This window comes from Ambystoma mexicanum, chromosome 10 (assembly GCF_040938575.1).
Source record: "Ambystoma mexicanum isolate Mex_15411 chromosome 10, UKY_AmexF1_1, whole genome shotgun sequence".
In the NCBI taxonomy this organism is placed as follows: Eukaryota; Metazoa; Chordata; class Amphibia; order Caudata; family Ambystomatidae; genus Ambystoma; species Ambystoma mexicanum.
The window spans coordinates 778,778,494-778,793,829 of record NC_090932.1 but is presented as its reverse complement, the minus strand read 5'-3'; the positions used below and the strand labels follow the sequence as shown (position 1 = coordinate 778,793,829).

General features: G+C 44.1%; 1 long non-coding RNA gene across 2 annotated transcripts in view; it reads right to left on the bottom strand.

The window, feature by feature from the left end:
* Positions 1-266: 266 nt before the first annotated feature.
* LOC138493231 (uncharacterized) overlaps positions 267-15,336 on the bottom strand; it is a 111,697-nt gene continuing 96,627 nt past the window's right edge. For both annotated transcript variants that reach the window (XR_011276319.1, XR_011276318.1), the window contains exons 3-4: positions 6,527-6,638; positions 267-901 (exon numbers count right to left, since the gene is read on the bottom strand). This is a non-coding gene — a long non-coding RNA (uncharacterized lncRNA). The remainder of the gene's footprint in view (positions 902-6,526; positions 6,639-15,336) is intronic.

The following is a 15,336-nucleotide window of genomic DNA, read 5'->3' as shown; positions in this document are numbered from 1 at the left end:
CGCATGAAGGCAAAGAATAAAAAAACAGGACTGTACTACCATCAAGGGAGCACAGTGGCCTGCATGTGCCTAAATAAATAGGCAGATACATATATTGCAGATGTACAATTACATTTTTATGTATGTTGTAAATATTCCCATGTTACAGTTGTACAGCTTTTCTAGTAGCCAGTGACTAAATGGAAGGTAGAAATAAAAAATAAAAAAGTACGATGTAAAATGTGACACCTGCTTCCCTTAATTTCAGAAAATGAGACATAACAGTAAAAAACAGTTACATTAGATATGTGAACATTTTTGATTTTGAGTACCCAAAGTGCAATTTGGATATGTGCATTTTGCAAATGCTGGTATGTTTTTTTTCAGTAAGTGACTCCAACCAGTTGTGAGGTTTCGCAAATCCCTAGTGGCTGTATGCGCCTGTATTTGATATATAATAATAATAATTGCTATTTATAATGCACTTAATACTGGAGGCCAGTTTCTAAGCACGAGCATGGGATTCAAACCCGTGTTGCGCTCTCTTGCTTCCAAGACAAACGTGTTGCCCCTGAGCTATCCTCACAGCCTAGAAGTACAGGCATGGTTGAAGGGGGTGGTGGTGACATCAGCTGCCATTCGGTACATATGCTGTTTGGGAGCGGGGTATCAATGTCAATAGCTGGAAAGGGGAAAGGGTCCCAGCAGCAATTTGAATTATGATGATTGAAAACAATTACATGTAAGCAGCAGTCTTTGCAGAGTTCTGTGACCTTTATTAGCACATGGATTGCAATACAGACCACCTCTCACTCAATCTGAATGATCGGTATACAGTCTATAATCTCTGGTATTGACCTCATTCCAAACAATTTGACTTGAGCAGCAGCTTGACAAGCAGCACATCATCGATTGTCTTCAGCTGTGTAAAGGAACAGAGAATTGTGTGCAGATCAATTCACCAACCAATTAAAATGCAATAAAACCACAAAATGTGTTACATCTATTGGTAATAGGCTCCTATTCTATTTATTAGAATTACAAGTTACTTGAGTGTGCTCATTTTCTCCCCACAATACATTCCTTTTCAGTTGCACCACTTCATGTGCTAGTAGCCTTATAGTCATTGGAAGGGGACATTATTGCTTGGGATAATGACCTTGGGGTTTGGGCTATTTTCCCGCATTAATGACTCCTCCCTTGGTCTATAAGGTTGAATAACACACATAGAACTGAGAAAATATAATGTCAGATTGCTGAAAACAGCTATTTTTTCTGTTCAACATGTACTTACATTTGCTAAGTAAACAACGTGAGCATTTCTAATTATGTATATTTGTTTTTACAAGTTTAAGTGATTTTAAGTTGTCTCATGCAATACTAGTTTTTTTCATTTTAATACTTGTCTATTTACTATGTAATTTGGACAAAGACAAAAGTATACATGCCAGAATGCAAACACAAGAATCGGAAACAAATGATGAACTACTCATAGAAGACATGGGACAACTGTAGACATTTTCAAAGTGCATTTGTTTTGGTGAATGGAATGTACACATTCAGGAAACCTTTCCCCAGCTGGTGCCGCTCTGAGTGAAGGTATTCAAGCTTGTTTTGTTCCCTGTTTATGACATTATTCTCACCAAAGGAAGCCAAGGAGAAGATGAAGTCCATTGATGTGTGCTTGAAAATGCAGAATGCAACCACTGTACCACCAAGATAGAGAAATGTATAGCCCAAGAGCTTCATTCCCCCTGTGCCCCAGGTGTCCATCCCTCTTTCATTCGTGGTCAATAATTTCACCTGAAATGCTCTTTTCCCTGCAGTAGTTCCCTCTCTGTAGCGTACTGAAAAAAAAAGCAAAAAAAAGATGGCCACTGCCATTTCAATAGAAAAGGGATTTAGTCCCTTTTCAAATGATGGTGGCCATTTTGGTACAGGTTTTCCATGGCCTCTGTTATCCAAAATGCACCTAGTCCCTTTTCTATTTTTATGGTGACAGACATTTATTTTGTCTTTTTTTTTCCATTCTGACGAGAGATCTGCTCGTGCAGAGCTCATTTCACATCAGAAGGGAACAAAATGAAAACTATTTGCACCCTGGTAAATCCCAAATCCTGGGGTGCAAATGGTTTTCACGCCCCAGCTGAGAGGTGGACACATGGTTTAACAACCTGCAGCTGAGCTGAGGCCCTCGCTTCACTTGGGTCTACAAAGCCTGGGCTGGTGGGTCATTAACCCCAGTTTCGGCCCCTCAGCTGGGGCGTGAAAGCCATAATCACTCTTTTCCCCCTGCAGGATTTATTTTCCCGCACTGATGGCTTGTCCTTTCCTCTACACCCTTTTCTCCACTGAAGTTCCTACTCCCAGCTATCTCGGTGATATCACTCTACCATGTTCTGTCTCAAACTTCACTCTGCAGTCTCTCCCCTCCCCTCCAGTGTCTCATTTTCATGTGTGGTGCTTCTGCTACTATGGCGCATGTGTCCTGATGAAGACTGTTCGTCCCTTGGTAAGATCTGCAATGCCATCTCAGTACACTCCTATTTGTTCTTCCTTTTGCCAACAATCATTACATTTCTCGACTGCATCTCAGTTTCAGACTCTGGTGGAATGCGGTCCCAGTGTATGCCTCGGCATTCGATGTTACAGCAGCAGTCTGCCTTTTTCCCACAGCCTCTCTATATTTAACCTCCCTCTTCCTACTGCAGCGTACAGTCGCTTTTAATCAGTGCCGGGTTAAACCCTGTGGAGGACCCTAGGCAGTTGAAATTTCGGGCCCCCCCGCGCAAATTAATTTAACTAGCGACAAAAAACATCACAGGCCCCTAAAAATATTGGGGCCCATAGGCTGGTGCCTACTTTGCCTATTTGGTAATTCGGGACTGCTTTTTATCATTTACAAATAATGCTCTTTGATACCTGAACTTTCAGTGTTTGTTTGTTTATTGATTTGTAGGGCGCACTGAACCCTCGGGTAACTGGGTGCAACAAGGTACAAAGGTACTTAAAGCTTAGTTACACAGTGAGAAAGATACAGTGAGGCAGTACAAAAACAAAATACAAGCAAGTACAAAGAGGAAGTAAAAAGGTTACATAGGCTGATACATGGGTTAATGTAGCAGGGTTAATCGGGGGATCATACATCATTGGAGCGCAGCCAGTTAAGAGTGTTGCGCCTAAAGCTGAAGGAGGACTGGTCAATTCTGAAATCTAGTGGTAGTGCATTCCAGACCTGAGCGGATTTTACCGGGAAGCTGCTTCCACCAGATTTTTCAAGCTTAAATCTAGGTATCCCTAGGCAGTGGGATTTGGCCGCTCTGGAGGGGTGGGTCGAGGTTCTCCTAACCATTCTCTCAGTTAGATTGGGGGGAACTGCGTTATTGAGGCACTTGAATGTTAGTGAGACCGTTTTTAGTAGTATCCTGTCACTTATCTTTAGCCAGTGGTGTTTTCTTCTCATATTAGATACGTGTTCTCTGTTAGGTATGTTCAGGGCGGTTCTCAGGGCATTGTTCTCTAGCGTGTTAGATATATGTACAGTCTGGACTATAGAGGAGCAAGGAATATCCCACTGAAAGTGCCACTCATGTACACTAACGTTTAAAAAATATGAGGAAACGTAGCTCTCAATGGTCCCCTGTGAACTTTTACTGGTTCTGCAGGTCCTGTTTTTTGTCTTGTCTCATTCTGTATTCGTGTAGTTGTATTCGCCCGACAATTAATGTAGGAATACAAGTTTCATACAGAAAAATGGTGGGAGCCTGAAGGCTGCACGTTGCTGGGCATCGCACATCTGACCATGTGAAATAAGTGCAAACCCTCATTTAGCTCATTTACATGTGAAGAAGTCCTCTGCTGTTAGCCCTTGCTCAGACACGTAGCCTGTTGTTTAGAATGATGTAAACAAAATGTTTGTTCCACATGAAGTATGAACAGATATCACGTAAAATGATTTGGCAACTTTTACACGTTTTAGAAAATGGTTTCACTTGGTAATTCGCCCCGCAGCTGAAGGCCCTGTTCTGACCACTGCATCCCTCAACCATAGAGTGATTTGATCAGTGGTTTAGTAAGAATCCAATTGCCAGCCCACATTAAGGGCCCGATTCATGGAATATTTGCCCGGTTCAAAGTGAATTTGCACTGCTAAAAGTGAATTTGCACTGCTAAAAGTGACTTTGCACTGCCGACACAAACCCTAATTCATGGAATGCTGCAAAGTGTATTTTTGCAGGGCAAAGTCAGTGCCTAGTCATTTTTGCAATACAAAATGACTTTGCATGGTCTTTGGATGGCAAAAATACACTTTGCACGGTTCCATGAATCAGGGGTTGTGTCGGCAAAGTCACTTTTCAACAGTGCAAAGTAATTTTGAACCGTGCAAATATTCCATGAATCAGGCCCTAAGTCTGGTAGTGTCTCCCTCATGACATATATAAGATCCCTCGGGGACATGCTCCAGACACAAAAGATGTACAAATTCAAACAAAAAGGAAACATAGGCAAAGCCAATAGTTTTGATGTTTGCTGAGCTGGTTTGTATTTTGCATTTATAGGCATGAGGAGACCCGGGGAGTGTGCAAAGGTGGAAGGGAAGATGCACGAAAGGATGTCAGGTGGGGGATGTGAGCGAGAAAGAATGAGTGGACGAGGGAGAGAGAGGGGTGAGCGAGTTACTGTGAATAAGGGAGAACGGGAGGATAGCTCAGCGGCAACGTGCTCGCCTTGGAAGCAAGACGACACAGAGCAACAAAGGTCGATCCCCGGGTCCGCGCTTAGAAACCTCTGGGCATTAAGCGCGTTATAAATAACCTATCATATCATATCATAACACCAGGGAGGCTGAGCAAGGGCAGGCGAAAGCGAGAGAGGCTGTTAGCAGGGTGGTCAGAGAGAGCAGGGGTGCAAGAGGGGAAGGATGAGAGAGAGAGGAATGGACACTGTGATAAGGTGTGAGACGGGAGAGAGAGTGAGTGGAGAGAAAGCATGTATGAAAGAGCGTGAGAGAGAGGCAGCACAAGAGAGAGCGTGAGAAACAGAGAGCGTGAGCAAGAAAGAGTGAGTGTGCGAGAGACAGCACGAGAGAGAGCTCTAATAAATGTCAGGTCACCAACATTGCATAGGAGCATTTTTCAATACATTGCTGGTTTTGTCAAAGAAAAAACGTGTTCTGACTTAAACATATATGCCACCCTTGCCCTGGAAAACATATTGGCTGCATGTGACCAAATGAATGCCAATGCTACTGTGAACTATTCTCTGCTGGGTGTACACAGTAGTGCCATGATAAGAACAGCTTTTCAGGCTGCTGGTTTGGATCCTTAGTCTTAAGAAATGAATCATAAGAGGGGGAGAGACAGTGAACAAGGCCAGCCTCAAAAAGGCTGTAGCTCATGACATCCGCATATATGCAATGCAAGGTAATCTCATCATTCATTGAATTACCAAAAGATGGACTGCTCAGCCTGGGCTGGGTGCGAATGCACAATGGGTTTGCAACATCTCCAACCAAGCTGCCAGGAAGCGTTCACAATAGCTTTAAGTAGAATTGATTGACCCATTCCAACGCAGCAACAATGGCGTATACAACAAGAAACAAACTTGCTGACAAATATATGCAATAGGACGATGGCATGTGTCGACTGTTGATCAGTAATTATATTCACGGGCATCAAGAATGATCAAACCACCATTACAAGGCGAGTGATGGAACTTAAGACATCATTCTGTGAAGGCAGGCACCATTTTAAGGGAGCAGTGGGACAGATAGAGCTAGAAGGGAGCTGTTCCTGAACCCAGGTTCTGCCCCTCACAACCTGTTTGCAGTTTTGATGATAAGCACATTGTTGCTGTCCTTCCCACTGTACAGGGATCGGAATTAAGATTGGGTAAGCAGGAGCTAAAAGCAGCTTCTGGGTATCCAGCATTAAACACGAACCAGGAGCTTAGATTGGGGAACAAGGAGCTCGCACGTAGCGTTTTGGAAATGTAACTTGCACATAAGATTCAAACATTATTTTGTTCATTATTTATGACACCATATGCGTTAAATGTTCTATAGATGTGCCCTAATGTTTATTTACTGATTGTCCCAAATGCACAGCGTTAACGTCACATAGGTATGTTTGTTCGCCATCAATTGGCCAAGGGCACCAAAGGTAGCTCCTGGTGGCTGTTGATGCCAAGATAGCCAGGCTCTTCGAGACAACAAGCAGGAGTTAAATAGCTCCCAGCTCTCCTCAATTTCGAGCCCTGATGTACTCTGTCTTGTATGCCACACCCCTAGTGCAGCACAGAGAGGGGTACCTTGTCAAGAGAGCTGTGATGTAAATGAGATAAGCGCCCAAGTCCAGGAAGTGACCTAGGTTATAGGCAGCTCTGCAATATCTGCTATGCTCTCAGAACTAGCCTTAGGGAGGCATTCACACATACTCTACCCAGAATGCCCTCCGATGGAATTCGTAGCCTGCTCAACAGGAAGTTCACCCTAACCTGTTTTTGGTAACATGCAATGTAGGAGGCTTACTGGCACCGATTCCCTTACCTTGAGTGACCAGTATTAGGTGCTGTACCAGCAGTGAGTGTCTGCTGATCTCCAGGACATCCAGGCACGATTCTCAAACAGCAGCACCAACTTCTTCCTGTGCTGTGCTCTCCTGTCAAGAGTCAAGGAAAAAACAAATAAAGAACCACTGCATGGCTTGGTGGATGAAAGCCTGGTCACACATTTTCAAACAATGAAACGTCTGATTGACACACATATTGTTGGACAAATAGTTGATAAGTTGGTACGGAGTAAGGAGACAAGAAATGACAATATGTGCTTTCTGCAGTGCATGCTTGCAGGTGTTAGCAGTTACCATGCCAACCAGAGTGCGTACTCCCTCGCAACCTTTCCTTTTCCCTCTTATCTGGAGCTATGGTTTTAAAATATAAATGAGCAAAAACCGAAAACAACAAGCACCCTTGTACTCCCAAATTAAGGAGACAGACCTCTTTTAATCAGAATTGCGAACGCCCCATTTGCAATATTTTGAGGGATGTAGGTGCATACCACAACGCTGCCACTGGAATATTTCTGTAACCAACACAAAACTTTCACATTTCATGTTTCAAATTAATAATCACACTTTTCCGCATTTGACTACGACTCTTACAGATTTCAAAGGTACATTTTAATTTCTTCCTACAGTTCGAAGTCCTCTAAAACCAGCTTCAATTAACACAGTTCACATTTTTGGGGGTGGTAATTTCCTTATGCAATTTTGGGCTCACTTTTCTTTGGGGGCAGGCAGACAAACAGATACCCTACATGGTAGTTGAGGAGTTTAGTCTGTTTTTTTAATTCAATATTTTCTCATTATGTCACAGATGCAATTAATCAGAGGAAACTTGCTCACTCTCATGGCCCTGACAGCATTCCTGCAGATTTATTTAGGGAAAATGTAGCTTTGTGGGCTCCAGTTCTGATTGGCTGTTTTAATGCTATGTGCAAGAATGCACAATTCCTGGCCTCTTGGGGTAAGGCAATTATTCATCCGATCTATATGAAGGTCCGAGAGATTCCCTGGCTTAATTCAGACCTCACTCTCTTAGATTCCTTGTTCAAAGTGCTGGCAAGAGTGTTGTTGTGCAAAATTGAAGTTTGGCTGGATACCAATAACAACCTTGAGGAGATACTGCTGGGTTTTCTTCCAGGCCTGGGCTCTAATGAGCAAATGTTAAATATTTGTGTGATTCTGGCTAAAACACTCTATTTAAAGCATAAAGCAATATATCTGGCTTTCATGGACCTGTGTACAGCCTTCAATATGGTCAATAGGGACAACTTGTGGGCTGTGGTCAGGTCGCAGGGTTGCCCTACTGGGCTAATTTTTTTATTTTATTTATGTAACCTATTTGCTGGCCGTTTTGCATAGGAATTCTCAGGTCTCTGTGAGAAGTGGACATTGTGCATCTTACTTTAAAGTCACGGCAGGTGTGTGTATTGGGCGCTGTCTTCTTTTCCTTTTATATTAATGGGCTCCAAGATGTATTGGTACGGGCAACCTTGGATATCCCAAGAATGAATGGCCTTTTATTCCCGCTCTTTGCATATGCCAATGAGACGGTCCTGATTGCTCTTACGCCAAGGGCTTCACAAGAACTTGTCAAGGCATCTACACAACTCTTGGACCTGAAAGTTAATGCCACCAAGTCAGCTGTTATGGCCTGTCACCTCTCCCAGAAAAGCCCCAAAATGGCCCTGATATTGACAAAAGGGGTAGGAGATTCATGTCAATGTCAAAGTGCAATGCCATTGTACCTGGTAATGACATTTTATGCCATTAAAGCAAAATCAGTGGCCAAATATGGAGCCATGCAATGGGGTGTCTGTGATGAATAGAGTTTGTAAGTTATCGAGGACTCTTTTTTAAAAGTAATTCTCAGTCTTCAACAATCCGCCCCCCGACAATGGCACCCGCATATACTGGGCATGCCGTTTTTGGGGGGAACAATGGTGTTGGAGTCCGCTGTGCATTGACTCAGCCTATAGGCTAGTCCCAGGGTGGGGGTAACACAATGCCTAATTATGCACTTGTTGGGTAAGCGGAGTCTCCGGGATGTGCCGTGGCTGGTTCATGTAGATAAGCTGTTGTTAAAACTGGATGCTGAACACTATTTGAACAGTCCTATTACTCGGGTGATAGCAACAGATCTCAAGCGTCAATTGCTGTTTATATCTAGAGCTGACCCGGGAAGCCGTGGAAATTCATAAGGGGTCCAACAGAAATCTGGTAATTATCTCATCTGGCGTCATCCAAAATTACTTATTGTGGGCAAATAATCCATCTGAAAGAAATCTTATGACAAGAGGAAGATTTAATTGCCTTCCTATTAGTACTTCCCTGTCTCAATGGTCTGGAGCTAGGGAGGGTATCCATTTGGTTATGATGCCAAGAAAGACAATTTTGTATTTCATTCTTTTGGCCCAGTTTTCAAAGACATTAGAGCCAGAATGGTGGTTCCTGTTCTGAAAGACAGGCAGTTTCTGCAGCGTCGGCCGGCACTACTGTATTTACTATTGGTGGAAACCCCGTGGGTGAGCAGGTCGCCGCTGTCGTTTTTAAGGCAAGCTTCGGTCAAAAGGACACTCCTGCTGTCTTCGTAATCTTGCTCTATGGCTACCATCTAGACTCAGCTAATGTGTGTGTCTATAGCATTCAGAATTTTAATAATTACCACACATTTTTTCTAAAAATATCTGATTTGTATTCATATTTAGGCGCATGTGAGATCAAGGATTTTGTCTCCCTGGACTGTTCTTTATTTTCCGTAATCACTGTGTTGTTTTATTGTTGTGGTTTTAAATTAATTTAATGTTTGCATTTGTCTACGCTAATATGGCCAAGGTGCCGAAATAAAGTTTTGGATGATAATTCATTATTTAAAAGTGTCAAGACAAATTTGCATCTAAATAGAAATATATTCTAAACGATTGTTATATATTGAAGATTAATTATATGTCGTTTTATCGAAGGTTGAGGTTGTAACACAATTTTACTTTGTATAATTTTACAAAGTAAAGTGAACTTGTTCGAAATAAAGATGTTTCTGATTATGACAACCACCTTGCAAAACATGCATTAAGCAACATGCATAAAAGCTGCTAGCAAGTGAATGTGAATTTCGCCTTAAAATGTGAACAAAACCTGATATGTTTTGCTTTTACATGATTAACAGGAAAACCATTCAGTACTTGGCTTCTGTAGTGGCAGCAACCTTTTTGTTTTTATTTCACATGCCCTTTTGCAGGGTGGCTGCTTTTCTCAGCTTTTCTTTGCTGCTAATAAGAGTCTGGATAAAAGCAGCTATTTCCTCTTGGAAACCCCCCTACTCGCCCACGATGATAGAGAACCTCAAAGTGCTCATCACTATGACATTCTTTCGTAAATAGGTGTCCAGTACAGTGCGTGATGGGAACAATCCAGGCATGGACAAGGCCTCAAATTAATGAGGACAAAACATTTTGTTACATAGTTGGTATCGTTGAAAGAAGACATAATGTTCATTGAGTTGAACTTTCTATTCACTGCTCGAGTGTGAACAATCTCTGTGGCTTCTTTAACCAATTACGTTCCAAGGTAAGTAAGGAGCGTATTTAAATTCCTATGATTTCATTGTGCACAAAGAACCCTAGTTCATAGGTTGGATTGCAAGGATTACAACATTGCCCGATTCATGGCAGTTTACTATATACTTGCGTGTGCGAAATGGGAATACAAGAAATGAAAACAAGCATAGTCTGTGCTGGGGCTAGTTTATAAAAGCGAAAACTTTGTGCACAAATTCCTTTGCACATGTAATGTTCCCCTATTAGCACCCGGGGTGGGGAGGGGCGCAGATTATCAGGTTCCTTTGTTCTCAGGCTACTGCAGATCTCAGCCCGCGCTCCATGGAACCCGATGGTGGCTTCCCCTACCCAGCTCTGCCATCTTCTCCACGCCCACCCAGTCCCCTTCTTTTTTTTTTAACTAATCCCAACCGCCTCCCCTGCCCCACTTATCTGATTCTGGCTGTGACACCGCGCACTGCCGCGGCGGCAGCGTCCCTGCATCACGCTTTTCCGGCCTCTGTGGAAATGGAAGAGGGACTCCGTATGGAGCCCTGCCTTCCACAACCATGGTATCCATCTTGGCAAAGTATTTTCATTGAATGACCAGGAAGCTCCGCGCGTCCCGTTCTTCAAATAAAAATACTTTTTTTTAACACCCCAGGTTACAACTTTGGTAACAAGGGGTGCTAATAGTGCTAGTAACCCGTTCCATGGGATATACGGGGGAAGGGGTAACATCCCGGTGCCCTCGTTAAATGCCCTCGCTATGCTCTGGCCTTTAACTCAGACTGCTGGCCCATTACATCCGGTATAGCCCGTGGAGCGTGTTACTAACCTAGAGTAAAAGGTATGTTCCTTGGGCAGGCCAGTGGCTTGCATAGCACATCTCAGTGGGCATCTCCCCCTGACAAAGGGATGCTCTCTGGGCTACGCTACCCCGGTGACCGATGCACGATTTAAAAAGAAATAAGTGCCTGGACCCAAATGATTTCTAATACACTTGTGCTACCCCAGCCCACTTAAGTTTTCACCCATAGTTGGGCACACCCTCCTCTAAGCCTTCCACTAGCAGTCTATATGGCAGTCATTGAAAACCATTTTGAGTGATAACAATACCCATTCTGTAAAATGCCAACCACATCACATTCCTGGCATCTTTGAGCAATATCAGTGCAGCCCCCACTGTTCTCTTGACTACTACAATCCACTGGGCTGTAGTTTTTACTTTTTTCCAGGACACTGGAGAAATGAAGCAGTGTGCCAGATCTCTCAGCTGTATGTGAAACCTGCTTTCACACTAACTACTTGATATAAAAAAAAAAAAAACTATGTATCTGAAGCAAACCGTCACACACTGCCAATAGGATTTGTCAGAATTGGCTATTTTCATGTACTAGTGTCAATGTTACAAACAAAATGCAAATCTTATGCTTTGGTCACAAGAAATGAAAAGACATGGGTCAAACCACAATATGGCCCATGGAGGAGGCAGTCAGATATTGAGCACACTCAGTATTCTATTTAAGCAATATACCCCCTTAACGAAGGCCCCGGGGCATTACCAGAGTCGGTAATGCCCCCGCCGCGAGGGGCATATAGCTATTAGTACCCCGGACTGCAAAAACTGCGTGACCGGGGCACTAAAAGCTTTTTTTTGTCCCGAAACGCTGGAGCCTTTCGAAAAAAAACCGAAAAAAAAACCGACTAAGATAATGGCTGCCATGGAAAGGGAAAACGGAGTCCGTTTTCCCTTTCCATGGCGGCCATCGGGAGTGGACGCGCTGGAAACAGAAGCGTTTCCAGCGCGTCCGCTCCCGAAAAAAAAAAGAAGGTAAGTGCGGTTGGGAGGGCGGAAGGGAGGGAAAGGGGAAAGAAGAATTTTTTTTTTAATAAAAATAAAACCTACCTGTGTCCCGGCGGGGGATGATAGAAGCCTCCAGCCGTGTGGAGGTTCGGAGCAGGAATGGCCCCGCTCCGAGTCGCCACACGGCAGGAGGCTGCCATTGTCCCCCACTGGGGACAAGGGATAGAAGGTAAGTGGGGTGGGGAGGGCAGGGAGGTGGGAGGAGGATAGAGGGAAAAAAAAGCCAAAGCCTTACCTGAGTCCCCGGCGGGGGGCGAAGGCAGCCTCCCAGCCGTGGGGAGGCTCGGAGCGGGGATGGCCCGGCTTCGAGCCTCCTCATTGGCTGAGGGGTTGCCACGCCCCTGCCAGGGAAAAAGGCCATGGAATCCCGACAGAGGGATTCCCGGCCTGGTAATGACTCGGCGAGGGCCAATCAGAATGGCTCTTTCATTCTGATTGTGCCCTCACCGGGTACTGAGATCCAAGACGCGACTGAGTTCCATTCCTTCAGATCTCCGTGTGTGGTCCATTGTTTCATGAATAAAGTCCCCATGACAAAAATTCTAGAACAGCCCCTGAGGAAAAAGCTCAATGAGCTCTATTCAGGCAGCTTGTAAAAACAGGTGGTGTTCAAAATACCGTCTGTTTTTACCATTACCACCAGCCTCGTATTGCGATAATAGCGTTAGTAAGGTAAAGCTGGGACATTCAAAAAGATTACAGTAATACTGTGGAGTTGTGTGAACTCAAGAAATTAAGAATGAGGTATGCTGCAAATCATGCCCCACTGGCAAAGCACGTGCTATGAGCCTCATTCATTGAGGCTTGATAACACCAGCCAAACTAGGCAAGACCAAGCTGATGACCAAAGACCTTTGCTGTTCTTGTAATGGTTCCATAGGTTGCATTTCATATTTGGTTTAAGCTTGACCCCAGTAGCAATGTTCGTGGCAACATCTGGGACACACTGAAGCCTGGGTTCGACCTCTTGGCCTCACTTTACCTTCAACATGATTGTTTTGGGCCACATGGTTAACAGTGAACTGGCGCAACTATGACATCTTCCAATCAGTTAACACTGTACTAGCCCTTGATGTTACATTGGTCACATTTTTGGGGTCATCCTCGTGAAGCCATATGAGGCTTGGTCTATTACTAAAGCCATACAAACAGGCTGGGAAAATGCGACACAAGGTCACCGGCCATTCCTAGGGCACACAAGCACATTCGGGTGCTTTCATGGTAAATACAGCACCTTCCGGAGCTTTCCTGGTACTTTCAGCACATTCAGGTGCTTTCGTGGTATTGTTGGCCAATGTCATAGTGAATAAAATTCAGATATGCAGAGGTTACTCATCCAAAGTGAATACATTTCCTTATTACTCTTGGAACAACTGAATGTCTACTGAGCAATGAAGCGATAATATTAGTAATTATTTTCTGAAATATATAGCGCTTCCTGTTGGGCTGTATTACCTGGTGTCACTATTACTGGTACTCATGTTATTGACCAGGGGATGGTGGTGAAGTGCTGCATCTGCCCGAATAGGATATCGAATCTATGCCACTCACGAATATGTTGTGATTGAGATATCTTCCCCGATATGGAAATAGGATACATACACTTACTATGTCATGTTGCATGGCTTTCATGGAATACATTTTGGGTTACGCATGCTCAAAGTTCTGTACCCTTATTTAGATACGATTTATTAGCAGGTTTCGATGTCAATTGTTCTCTTTGTAGCCATTGAAGAGGGAGACCTAAACATCGCCCTTGTTGCACCTATCCCGCTCTCAGCCCATCGACAGAGAAACAAAAGATGCACATCGCTAGTGACCCCCTCAACCCCTTCATTGATGATGCATCACAGGTTTGAGAGATGCCATTCACTCAGGCAGCCGTTTGGACCATATCCTGATGACGTCACAGAAGAGACGAGTCTGCAATCTATAGATCAAGTTGACTGACTGCAGCCACATAGAGCTGATGACGTCACAACTGATATCATGACATAGATGCGTTAGGCATGAAGCACATATGCATTCCTGCACGAAGCTGCACAGACATTTTCGTTTATTGCTGATAGACATGAAGGATATGCTCATGACCCACATAGTTGGAAGACAGACATACCTATAACTTTGGCTATGCAGAAAACCGCAAGACACATAAGACTACACATGGACAGCTTGCTGAAGCTTGATGCAACTAACAGGGATGGCCATGCAAATAAAGATGGACGACCAGTGGCGGCTGGTGACTTTGAAACATGGTGGGGCGTACATTTATCTGGGCGAATATTGGAGCGAGGGTGCACAGCGAGTGAGCCCAACCCACATCAAGGGGGTGCATGGGCGTTCTCCTCTGTGAAATAGTTGGAAAAATGGCTTCCAAAATGTGCAATTTACTGTTCAAACCCACAGAAATTTGACATAAGAAGCATTCATTTTGCATACTATTACACCCCCCACTCCAAAGGCGTGAAGGCCCATTAAAAAGAATACTGAAAGACTCTGATGTAGGGCCAGATGCTGCTACCACAGGCTGTGTGTGGGATACACAAGCATTCCACTGGTGATGACAATATCCGCACGCACGGCTACCACTCAACACAAAAATAACATTTTCATCCCCAGATGTCACAGAAGGCTGCCGTTGAATATGTTACACAAACAAATCCCATGAGACCCTCTGAGCCCACTGAAAAAAGAATAAGATTGCTATGCACCATCTACAGGCATCATCACATTGATTTGTATGTGCTTGAGAGTTTTCATTAAAAATAAAACTGACTGAAACTATGTCCCCCCTGGCTTCACACGCGGATAAAGGGCACATGCCCTTAAGCTGAGGAAGGGAGCAGGTGTAAGAACAGGAAGAAAGAGAAAGGGTGAGAGACATGCACCCTCTGTCCTCCCTCCTCTGCCTCTTAGGAAGGGCAAAATACAGAGGGGCTTAGGCTGCCCCAGGGGTGGACTGGCCCAGGGGTGGACTGGATTTACAGGGAACTCTGGAGATTTCTTGTTTTAAGCCTCTGCACCCTGGGAGGCTTTTGTGTGGGGACCTATTTTATGTCCAACATTTCTCATAGAAAAATGGTTGGGCTTGCTGAAATTGTGTAAAATGAGGGCCACTTTTAAAATTATTTCCAGGGCCTCTTTTGGTTCCCAGTCCACCCCTGCTCTGCCCTTACCCCTTTCGATGTAGATACACTGTGTGCCACTTTATTACACTGCTTAGAAGTGTGATGAACACAATTAGAGATCATATGCAGGCTCTAGATTCCAACGTTTGCGATCACAAAAGGGGAGATTTTCACGTGGAAGCTAGAGAATGCAATTTGCTCATTCACCTGTACAGGGCGAGGGGGGCTTGTTTCGGGTGAGAGCAAAACCCTATTAAAAGCAAAGT